General features: G+C 40.2%; 1 protein-coding gene across 2 annotated transcripts in view; it reads right to left on the bottom strand.

Moving 5' to 3' along the window:
- WNT7B (Wnt family member 7B) overlaps positions 1–12,809 on the bottom strand; it is a 93,017-nt gene that overhangs the window by 26,962 nt on the left and 53,246 nt on the right. The window lies entirely within an intron of this gene.

The raw sequence follows: 12,809 nt of genomic DNA, 5'->3' as shown, positions 1-12,809 counted from the left end.
TCAGTGGACAAGGGGAAAGCAAACAAAGGGGAAAGGAACTTGGTTTCAGCATTTCTGAACTGCTGAAGTAAAAGAAAATGGGAGACAGCAAGGAGAAACAGAAAGGGAAAGAGGGAAAGATTGTTAATGCCCCATTTCTGGTGTGCACCAGTAGCTAGAAAAAGAGGGAATACAGACATAAAGATTTACTCAAAGAATCACAGCACACATACAATAAGTAACCAGAATTTACTCTCCCTGTGGGCTTTATTCTGTCCCTTTTATGTTACATGTAAGTACTGAACATCAGTTCAGTATTTTCTCTTTGTGAAATTTGAGTGGACAATTACCTAAGGTTTTCAAACTTCCTTCTTCTACAATCTAAGCTAATAATCCTACTAAGCCTCTTCTACTGGGATTTTTCACTTTGGTTGTTTTGGTTTTTTTTTCAGGCCTGGACTCACTTTTTAGAAGACCATATTCCTCCACGATATTTCTTTCTTTTCCATTTTCTTTCCTCTTTGAGTAAGAAGACTTTACCGGCAACCAGTTTTGTTTGAGGATATATCCCAAATCTTTAAGTGGAGGTTAGACCCCAGTCATTTCAATTCCTCACTGAAATTAGTCACCATTAGTTTCCAGAGAGCGAGATATGAAGTGACTTGCCCAAGGTCACACAAAAAATCACAGCTGGGAGCAGAGAACAAGTCCATTATCTCCAGGTCCACATTTTCACCATAAAATGATTGTTCTTACATTGCACTAGGAGACACAGGTATGTGAAAAAGGATAGGAAGGGAATGGTATTGAGCTTCTCAACATGATTCCTTCCTCTCAGCTCAGATAAAGAGAATGAAAAATTATTTTATCCATTCTGCATGAATACTTCTCTAGTTGAAGAATATTCAAATGTTTTCACTCAGGAAATTTTCAATTCATTTTCACTAGTGAAGTTGTACCTAAAAGAACAATCTAATTAATCATTCTTAGCAATATTCTAAATTCTATTTACGGCACAATTTTAAAGACACCACAACAACAGAAAGCAGTAAAAGACCAACTAAGCAAAGGAATGAGACACAATATTTTTTTCTGCATAAGTTTTGTGATTTTCATGAAATAGAATTGCCAGGAACCTAGTTGTTACTTTGGACTTTTCTTTAAAGCAAGAAGTAGAGTAGAATGGAAATAGATACCAGCTCATGTGCCACACATGATAATGCACTGTTGGTTGAAAGAATCTCGTGGTATTTTGTCATGGTGACAAATATGGCAGAAAATATATGCTTGTCAATTTGTGCTAATCCTGCTCTGAGTATGGAGGACCCAAATGTTTAGGGATGAGAAACAGTCAGAGAATAAAACCCACCTGAATGTTTAGGAAAGTTCACCCCCTTTACTATGCCCTTGATGAAATACCCTGCCTGATTCTGCCTGGGATACTGACATTAGCAAGTTTCCAAAATATAGACATCAAGATTATCCTTCAAAAATGCACTCTCAGGTGCCCACCACTGATAGCCAGAACTGCCTCAACTTAAAACAGGAATGCAGCAGTGCTCTGTGCTGGCCACTTTGCATTTTGGATCCTGTCGTTGCCCTTCACCATTACTGATTTTTCCTGCTTCTGGCCCATCCCTTTTTCTTTCCCTCTCCCTACACATGCCTTTATAGGTCTGCTTCACTCTTTCCCACTTCCTCACGTCCCTAGCCAGAGAGCTGAAAGGCTTCCATTACAAAGATTGAAAACATACTCCATATTAAATGTAACAGGATAGTATGACCAGCAGGTCCATGTTTCAAACACATTCAATTTATATCACAACTGAGAATAAAGAGCAGGGGAAGCTACTTGGTGGGTTGCTGCAGGCTGTGGCTTCCATTTTTTTTGTGGAACATATCTCTGTCACTTGCTAAATAGGTGCACCATCTGGTGGTAATTTTGGACTCCCAATTCTTAAATTTCCAAAGAGCAGCGGTGGAGCTACGCCTGTGGTTGCAGCACTTATTTTTGGGTTTTGCCACTATCTGTCTAAAAGTCCTCAGCTAAGACAACTTTTGCAGGTACTACTGGTGATTGAGTACTAAGAATTGGTAGGACTTTAAATAGGGATCAAGTTTCCATGTCTCCCATGTGGGGAAGCAGGTATGGCTTTATGAGAGGACCAAATGCTCCACTGAGAAACCATATACATAGAGATGGAAAAATTTCAAACACAAAGAGAATTTAGGTATTAAGGGAGTCTAAACTCCTAGGATAGGCAACAGGGACCATTGTGCAGTCAAATTAAGATGCAAATCACCCTCTGGAATTGTTTCTCCCTGTTCTTTGACCATACAAGGAAAACAGCCTGACTAGGTTCCTATCTCAGACATCTGAAGCAAATGCCTGGAGCTGTGTGATGTCAAACTAGGCCAAAGAAAAGAAGTGAAGAAGGGGCTCCTTGTTTTTCTGCCTTTGTTGTCTGAAGCCCTTTAATTCAGCAGCAGAGAGAAACCACTTCTACCTCTTGTGCCTTTCCCCTCAGGAACTGCAAGGTTGCACTGACCGCGTCTGATGGGACTTAAAATGGACATCTCTTCTGAACAAGATGGATGGAGGCTGAATCAGACAGAATATGAGTTTCCACATTTTGGTGAAGGAATGACTGAACAGGTAAAAATAAGTCATGATCCATGAGTAAATTTTTTTTTGGTTTGTTTTAGCAATGTGAATAAAGCTGTAAAGTCTGCAGCAGTTCCGTACATGTCCGCTGGGCTTCCACCTAGAGAGAGCAGAGCCTTCTCCCAGTGCACCAGTGAGCTGTCTGGGGTGAGAGCAAACCAAAAAGACACCTCAGTAATTCGAGCCCATTTAACTAACACCAGCTAAATCTTAGGAATCATCCTTCTCACACAATCCCACAACAGGGTTTGCACCTCTGTAGTGGAGAGGGCATGATAGATAGCAACATACTACACTTGTGGCTAAAAGTAGTCTCCTAGATCCACTCCAAGTGGATCTGGGATGGGCAGAAGGACTAATCGGTGGTGTGATCTTGCATGTTGGCTTTCACTATGACTTCTGTATTCTGCAAATCACTTGGTTCTGCCTTTAAAAAGAGGCTTTCAAAGCCTCTTTAATAGCACTTACAATGGAGGGTTTAAAGTTAAGCATGTATTGGGTAAAAAAAGCACTGCTGCAGTCAGTTCCCAGTTTGACTACTGAGAGAATGACTGCCTTAGAATGCTAGATTCACTTTTTTGAGTCTCCAAATAATAGATTATAGAGTCTTCTTTCTTGCTTGCTTTATTTTTTTTTTTAATTTTCCTCTTCTATCAGTAACAATAATATTATTCTTCACAGTATGAGCATCAGTAAGAAATAAACTACAGTCATGCACAATTTAATCCAATGCTAAAAGGTCAGGCATGATACGCACGAAGGAAATTTTGTCAATCAGAAAATGAGGTATTTGTCAGATGTAATATTTTGCAATACACCAGCCACTTAGTTAGGAAAAGAAATTGCTCATGACTGGAGGCACGATGGCAAACTGCATGGATCACTGGTCTAATCCTGAATGCTAAAATATTTGTTTGCAAACCAAAACGTGCAGATAACAAACGCTGTGTTTTTTGTAATGTTTGTACATGCCTCTCTCTGCATTTCAAGTTTTCAATTTAGAAACAGATAGTTTACCAAACAGAACCTATCCCTAAGAACAGAGGAGGAAAGGGAGGGATGCTGCTACACATGTAACTCTGAAGTCTAATGTTATGTTTAGCCTGTCCTGCTTGATGTAGAGGTTGGACTAGATGACCAAACCTATCATCTGTAATTCTAGGGAAGAGATTTTGACAACACACTTAACCGCAGTAGTAAAGCTCAGGGAATCTCCAAAGTCATTAAAACCCTAAATTATTAAGGCATCACACACCAGCAGGTGCTGTCCTGCACTCCCTGTCACCCTCCATAAAGAACTTCCCCTGCAGTGGCAAGGTTTGGCAGCACCTGCCTGTTTGCAAAGTTGCTCTGTACTTAAAAAGTCAAATGTTATATGGTTGATTGTCATTTAACTAATTGGGGTTTACTGAGTCCCTCTATGAAATTCAGCTTCACTTTCAACTTCTGCTCATAACCGAAAGCCAGGAGACTTTTTAGTGGTTCTGGTGAAACCAGTGGCAGAATTTCTACTGACAGCAATAGGACAAGAACTTGGCCCCTGTCCTTTTGGATGAAGCCCAGCCCCACTTTATTTGACTTCTAATGTCATTTGCCTTCCTGGCTTAAGCATGCATTGCATTCTAAGTCATTGACCAATAGGACTGGGATGCTGAAGTAACTAATGAGTCAGCATGCTATGGAACATTTGCACTCAGCAATTTTATTAAAAAGTGATCTTAAAAAAAATGACACTCAATGAACATTAATGTTCCTTGGAGGCACTTGGAACTAAGGAAATGCCAAGCTCAAAGCTGTTATGCGACGTTAGCCCTGTGTCCAAACTTTGGTACAGAATTCAACTGAACCATAGCCTAGAATTTGTACACTATCTTTTCCACAGGAGCTCTGACTGACTCATCCCAAGGGAAACCAGAAAAGCAATATGGAAAATGTTACCCTGAATAGCTACAGACAAAACTAAAAGAGAAAAGGAGGATTTTTATTCAGGCCAGTGCTGAGCAGGAAATCATCATCACAGACCCAAGGCCCCATTACAGGTTCCTGCCCCCTTTCCACTGCACCTAAGTACACAAGTAGGATGATCAAATGCCAAAACTTATGAGTACCCACCCCTCTCCCCCCAAAAATGTTTATTTTCCATACTGACACTTAGATGGAGCAATTCCATACAACAAAAAGGTCCATTTAGTTTTGAACCATGGAAATGATGTGTTAAACCCCATCCCCATGTCAGTCCATTGGTTTTTCAGGAGATCTGATGTTTAGGGTCACAGGAAGACAGTGTCTTGTGCTATATAATGTTTACTACCAAGCTGTGCAGTGTTATGGGCCCTTACATCCCAGAATACCCATGGAAGTACGTGAGAGCAGAGTTCAGGAGATCCAGAGACTTGAGTCTCCCAAGTTACAGTTCTTGGCATTAATTTACATCAATGCCTGGAACAAATTTAAAATTAAGTGCTCCGAAAACAAAAATGGAACTGCTCACAGTCAGGTATGTCAGTGTATTTAAATTTGAAAATGTCCACAGAAAAGCACCTGTTCCAAGAAAATCTTCACTTTTATATGAAAGAGAATGAAACAAAAGCCCTTTCCTTAGAATGGAAATTCCAGATTTCATTCAGATCAGTAACCACCATTCCTCATCCAGCTGCAAGCCACACACAGTTCACCAAGTAATTGTATTACCATATTAGTGCTGCGTTTGGAATAAGGATATCTGCCTTTTAAAGAAAGACTGCTGCCAAATAGGTAAATATTTAAATGGCAACAAGAACATTTTAATTTAAGAGAATTTATAGTATTCTTCACACACAGGACCCTTGAGGGAAGAGAAAATACAATTGAGCTATACTTGAACTAAACAGTAAAACCTTACAAAAAGACAAAGAAGTGGAGAAGATAAATTGAGATATATAAACATCTGTCTCTTTATGGCTGGAAATTATTATAATAGCTGCAGACTATATATGCTTTTATTTCTTTTATAGGGAGACAAAGAAATAAAGATTATAAAATTAATGTGGCAAACTGCCAGTTTTTCTATTAAAGTAAAACAAAATTTATTTCGGTCAACTCATAATTTAGAAATGGTACTGTCCATTTATGTTTGTCTTTTCCTCTATGATTTACAATGTATTTTGAAAACATTACTAAGGCCTCTCTGAATCATTTTGAGGTTCTGACATCTAAGAAATTTTTAAAGCACAGAGAAATTATCACCCACAGATGTTCAAATTGATTCACCAAGCTGGGAATTCTCCATCCTGTCAAAATAGGAGGCTTCTTTAAAACAATACTTTCTTAGAATAGAAAGATATTTTTCTTTTTCTAAAAACATTCAATGACAGACATTAAGTGTCTGAACCTATCACTCCCACAATAACCTGTCTCCTCAGTTAAAAAAGTACAAATTCTTAGCACCTTAAGGGTTTCATAACTTTCTTACTGCTCCCTTCACAACCTCAGCTACCGCCAGCTGGGAGGGTTTATTTTCTTATTCTGGTTTGGGTTACTGTCTTACCTTGTTACTTGTGTAGTGAAAAGCTTATCCAACATTCTACAGTCAGAAAGTAGGAACAGTTTGAACCTACTCCTCAACTTCCCCCAAAGATGATAATGCAAACTGAAATGCCCTCTTGCATACTTTGCCTTGTTCTTGCTGCGTTATCACACCTTTTCCCCAGTGCTTCGCTTTCAGCTGAGATGAAGTGCACTGAGGAAACTGTTCTGCCAAGGCAGCCTGCCTTTGAGGACTTTTCTCACTGCCTGCAGCCTAACTCAGACCAGCACACAGGGCTTTGGGTGGAACAGCCCAGCTTTGCTCCAGCATGGCCTTCCTGCCTCTGTAAGGCAACTTGTGGGACAGTCCCTGACACACCAGAGTCCTTCTGCAGTAATACATAAAAGCTAAAAGAGAGAACAAATAGATTGGACATTCTTAAGGTTAAAGATATTTTAGTTTATTCTTCCAGCAACAACACGCCAGTTGTGAAAATAAAGGTGCTGTTTGAGACATTTTGAGAGGAGGCTTTGCAATGACTGTTTGCAGGGTGCTCAATCTTTCCAGCAAAATGAACATGCAGAGGAATTCCACAGGTTTGAGGGGTTTTGTCTCTTTACTGCCTGCCTCTACCTGCCAGCCACTTACCTAGCTGCTAGGGGTGGAGGTTCATCATGCATGTCATTTTTTTTTTTTTTCATTCAGGCTAATAATGATAAAACTCTCCCTCTCCAAATAACCAAGAAATACACAACTTATTATGCACCACTGTGCTTCTATGAAGAGTTATGCTTGCTTAAGCCACAGATCATTAAATTCGCCATGGTATTCATAGTTTAACTAAATCAAATGGGCAAATGCAATGACTCCACACGGCATCTTGGGAAATGGACACCAGCAGTCACTCCAAGTTGGCTACATGAGCAAAAAAGACATAGTTTGTATTGGTCCTACATCATCTTCTGGAGCTGCACACATCCTCAGCACAGATGGCAGCCGATTGAATGCATCCTGTGCACCTCTCTCCTGGAATTCCAGACAGCCCACTCTACTAGGAGCTGAAAGCTGATGCCATGCCCTGAGAAGCCACCCCTCACACTGGAAGGTTTTTACTATATCCTAGCACCAACAGAGAAATCCAGCTCAAATTACTGAAAACAGATTTATTTCTGCTCGGTTGCTTGAATGCTCAAAGAACATTGTTGTCTGGGCCCACGTTATACGACAACAACAAAAAACCCCAAATTTTTCCACGTTAGGTCCAAAAGCCACTGTGCAATTGAGGTTCCCATAGCTGACAAATGCCCAAACCAATCATAGCACCTACTGCTATGACAAAGATAATTACTGCCTTTCCGTCGGTGAAGTGTGTACCCTGCTCTGTATCATATTTAAAATAATCTAATTCCAACTCATTTTCCCCCTCCAAATTGTTTCCAGCTGTACAATTCCTCTTTTTCCCCCATCTTGTTTTTATTGGATATGGTGCAAGTTCGTAAAGATAGATTTTCCCATAATAAATACACAGATGTTAGAATAATAAACATACAGTCAACCTGATATATGAATATCACTAAGCCTTAACAAACATATAACAAACAACATAAAGTGATTTTAAAAAATTGAAAATGAGAACATAAAGTAGCAGAGAAAGAAATGGCAGGAGAAAATAAAGGCGAAAAGTGAGCTAGAAATGTACTTACTTTAGCAAACTGTCTGGATTCATTTATGGTTCCCTTTATTGACTTGCTGATAGCATTAAAGCACAGCTCTGGTTGTAAAGCATTCCTAAGAATGCCGCCTGTCTTCATGCATCGCAAGTTTTCTGCTCACACTGAAAGCCAAGCTTCCCAAGTTGGCCAACTCATACCACACTAGACACTACTGTGCTAGATTAATCCATCTGCTTGGACCCAAATACCCATTTTTGGAGAATAATGAGCCTCTCTACTCCTCCCATTTTTGGTAGGAAGTTTTTATGAACGTTTGGCATCTCGGTTAAACCATCATCATAGCCCAGAATAAAAATGACTGGATTCATATGTGGAATCCAAATTTAATTTAGCCTATATATGGCCTGAACAAAGAATAATTTACTGGCTGACACCCCCTCAGCATGTATGATAAGATGCCAACTGCTCCTCCATGACGCCATCACTAAGATATCTTCCATGCCCAATTCCCATGTTTTTTCAGGCCTGCAGCTGAAACATGGGATCAAGAGGGGACTGACAATGTTACCCATTTTCAGTACAAAAAGAGCAAGAATCGCTGTTGTTTATGAGCATCTCTCCTTCAGAAGTTGTCCTCCTCCCTTTCCCAGTCTTATGCTTGGAATTATCCATCCTCTTCCTGTGTGCAGATGTACAAGTGCATGCTTGTAGAGAACTGTGACATTGAAGTTTATGTTCTGATTGTGTTTGCCAAAATTTTCCTTCACCTGGGAGTTAATAAAATCTATGCACAAATTTTGTTTGTTGCTTAAACTGTAGGGTTGTTCTCCTATCCCTCCCCCTTTCTGCCTGGAGAGGGGATCAAAAGTTAAGTGAATGGGAAGAGACAGGAAACTTCTTAAGATGTTCTCCTAAACCTCCCCTGGCAAGCAGAGCTGTAACTTCTGTTCAGATACATCCTTTCAACACACCAGAAAACTACAGATCAAAACAAAGGGCAAGACATTAAAAAAAAATTAAAAACCTAAAAAACACAAACAAGAACAACAACCAAAAAAACCCAAACAACAAAATCAACTTCAGAACTCCCTTGCATTTGGTCTACTTGTTAATATTTCCCTGTCAGGTGTCCAATTTAATGATTTTCCAAATCACTGCACCAGTGACACAGCCAAATATTGCTAAATGGTGCTCATTTTCCACATCATGAGTTTGAGAAAGGAGGCAGGTACAGATCACTTTGGATATCTTGACAGATATATTTTTCAAAACACCAGAACAGCTCAGTTTTGCCCTGGATTTAGCACTGGTAAGAGCTGCCTGTTCATAAGCACTTCAGTTTAAAGGATTCCAGTGGAAAGGGTCAATGCACAAATAATTAGCCAGAATAATCCACTGTCAAAGAACAACAGTAGGTTTCATTTCTGTTATTGATTCAGACTTCATACTACAGAGCCTGCACTGCTTACTTTTCTGGGGGGAGTTCTTTGCTTTCAATGCTATTAATGATCTGCAGCTCTCAGGGATGTGTAAGTGACAAATTGCTCTGCCCATCATTTGGGGAAATAGAGACCTAGTGCTGGAGCTCTTTTGTATCAATAACCTGATAGGATCACAGGTTTTACCCTTCCAGATCAGGGTGCTCACTTTCAAAATGTTAGAAGGGCAATTATCTTTCAACAGTGATTACCAGTAATAACATTTGATGCATAGATGTTTTTTAATTAGTTTTAAAAATATCTAAATTTTAATTTTTGAATTCAGTTGTTTAAGAGGCACTCTTTAAAGAGACTTAAAGCAAGAAGAATGAGTGGAGAGTGCAGAAGAATATGTGAGAAGCTGGCCTGAAAACTAGAGATGAACGCAGGAAGGTGACAAATACAAACATGTACAAGGACAGCACAAGTACAGTAAGTGCAGGACTGACTTTCTTTGGGGATGGCATGACTATGGAAGAGTTCCCAGCTATTAATATATCAAAATAAGATATGCATACACAATGCTTGGCAAATTCATCCCATGCTACAGCCTTTGTTCATGCTAGTAATTTAGATTTCTCTGTCACTTTTATGTCTGGCTGCTATAAATCTTTCACACCAACACAAATGCCCCATGATTTCTACAACTGTTATTCCATCCTCTGGACTATTTCAATTGTTTTTAATATAGATTCCAAGTACTGCATTGGTGATGCAGCCCTCATTCACTGAAGTACCTCCTTGAATAAATAACTCCTCACTGATCCATCTTAGAGCTTAGCTAATAAACTGAGACGTTCTCCTGGCACAGTAGGATCCCTAGAAATCACAAGGGGGGACATGTGTCCCTGTCTCATGTCTTCTGGCTTGGTGGTGGGTGGAAGACACGCATGGTTAGAACATAAAGGCACCCGAGAGGTGATGGTAGAAAGAGATGTACATCTGTTGGAGAAACCTCGTGTTGGGTGAGTCTGAGTGTTTGCTTTGAATTTTGAAGGGAAAGTCTTGCATCAAAATACAAATTAGAATAACCATTAATCTGTACTTGTCAGTGTGGTGGCAGAGTCTTTGTCAGTGGCTAAAGAGTAGGTTCTCTCCTTCCCATGCAGCAGGAGAGTGATTCATATGTTATCACTGCTTACTTTCCCTCCCTACCTGAGACCTGAATAGCTCACCTTCAGTGTTCATCTCCCCAGGGGTTCTGGGACAAAGCTTTCCTTTGGGGTGAAATGAAAAACACGCCTGTCTTTTTTTAGTTTTAGTCTTTTCTCCAGTGTGCTCAGGAAGAGCAAAATGGCTGGTTTAGTGTTTCTGTGTCAGACACAAGTGTGTTTTGTTACACATGTGAATATTGTGCTTAGAAGTATCTTGTAGTTTGAAGTAGTTGGGTTTTTAAATCTTTGTCCATTTTTTACCTTTTTCCCCCTTGCTAGTGTAATAACACTACTTCCTAAACCCTATCCTTTTCCTAGGTACTGACCTCATCATCTCTGGGTGCTACCCCAAATAAAGACTTGTGGCTTATGGGATCCTTTATAGACCTGCATGGAACTCATCTGGCTCGGCTGGAAGGGGTCACGTAAACCTTCTGCAACTGTTAGAGTCTGTGTGGTTTCACACCCAACAAATGTCAAAGCAGAACTCAGCTGCAACAGCCAAGTTTCATCTGTGTTTGGGTTAACCCATAAAAGAACCCACCAAATTCCACATCAGTCATTTCAGACGTGCAAGAAACCACCCAGGTTCAGTGAAGAGGTCAAGAATCTGGTAAACATTTTGGCAAATACGGCTTGAACAGTGGCTCAAGAAAACCCTGGGTTTTTCCAACTTTGTATAGTCTGATCAGCCTGATAGCTGGTCCATCCTAATGACAAATAATTTCTGTTCCTTGTCGCTCTAACCTTGCATAGAAACATTGAGACTGAAAGCACAACTACAGCTTGTCCTCTGTAGGCATTTGAGCTGCCTTCACTTGCAACGTTTTGGAGCATGAAAGGAGTCTCTCTGGTGAAGAGGATTGCTACCCACAAGCACAGTGGTGAAGGTGGTGAGGCAGCACAAGATCTTCAGCTTGAAGAGGAGAGCAGAAGTGGTGAAAGCCTTTTCACTGGAAAGCTTTGTGATGACACCCACTCTGGTACAGCCTTCCAGAGTGGCCCTTCTCAGGCCATGAGGGATCTCACAGAAGGTAAGACAACTTACTTATCTAAGGTCAGGGCATGCCTGCAAGCTTTGGCAGATGAAAATAGAGCATGAATAAACAGAGAATGCTTGTCAGATGTATATTTTCTGACAGCAACGTAATTCTGGTTACCAACCCAAATTAAACAAACATAATATCAACCGAGGAGGACCAGACCATGCTTCTAACAGTCAAGACAAGTCACTAGATTTTTTTTCTGGCTCATTTAAACTTGAAGGTAGAAGTCAAAAGTTAGGTTAATTTCTGAATATGATGCCTTGAGAATGTAATGTGAAGCTCACAGAATATGACAGACCCTCTGCAAATGTAAGTCAGTTGCCCAATGCCAATGGATTTATTCCCTCACCACACTTTACAGCTGAACCACTGTGTCCTTAAAGCACCCAGACCTCAGCCAGACTCTCAGATTTGGATGTTCTTTGAAAAAATATTCGGTTCCCTTGTTGACCCAAACATACTTCAGTTTTTGGCATTCATTTCACAAGGGTGTCAGAAAAAAACCCTGATGTCTTGAGCACCACTAACAACCAAAGCACCATGTGAGCCAACACCACTTTGCACAGATGAAATTAAATTTAATGCCTTTTTTCATACAGTTTTAATGAGATCTTATGTCTGACCACACTCAGCTGTATTGGAAGCACAAGACTCACCCAAACCATTGCGCGTAAGAGGTATCACCCTAAGAAAAGTGGGATACAAGAATAATAGGCTACAACCCCACTGAGAAGCTGATGGTACCACTTTGAATGCCTTTGAGACCCACACAGTACAACACGTTATCCCAACCCAGAGCAGCAGACAGGAGAGTGGGCAGCCCTTGGGGGAGAGAGAAAAGGTCAGGAAGAAGTTAAGGATACCCAGCTGGGTGATGAGGAAAATAGTGACCTCAGTGCTGGAAAAAAATTTACATAATCTCCCCTGTGAAATAACATGAGACATAGGGTAAATGAAAAGGTATTGATTTAACTTCTGCCAGCTAGCAGCTTGTCAGGCCAAAGCCATGTATTATTTTCTTTGAATATGTTTCCTGCCTCAAATCACTTGCAGTATTTTCTTTGCAGTATGATAGCAACACTAAAATGTATCTTGCCACATATTGGAAGGCCAGTCTTGTAGGCACAGTACATCCATCAATTATTTGGGACTTATTACTTAAGCTTCTGGGAAGTCTGCAGAGGGATTTTTCTGAGCTGCTTTTGGTTAATTTTTGATTGGCCATAATATTCACCACAGTTATCATGACAACATGTAACAAGACAACAGTTGGAAATACTCTTTTCATGGGCTGTGACCTTGGATGGCT

Source organism: Motacilla alba, chromosome 1A (assembly GCF_015832195.1).
Source record: "Motacilla alba alba isolate MOTALB_02 chromosome 1A, Motacilla_alba_V1.0_pri, whole genome shotgun sequence".
NCBI lineage: Eukaryota > Metazoa > Chordata > Aves > Passeriformes > Motacillidae > Motacilla > Motacilla alba.
Note: the sequence above shows the minus strand (reverse complement) of the source record. Positions and strands in the feature narration are given on the sequence as shown.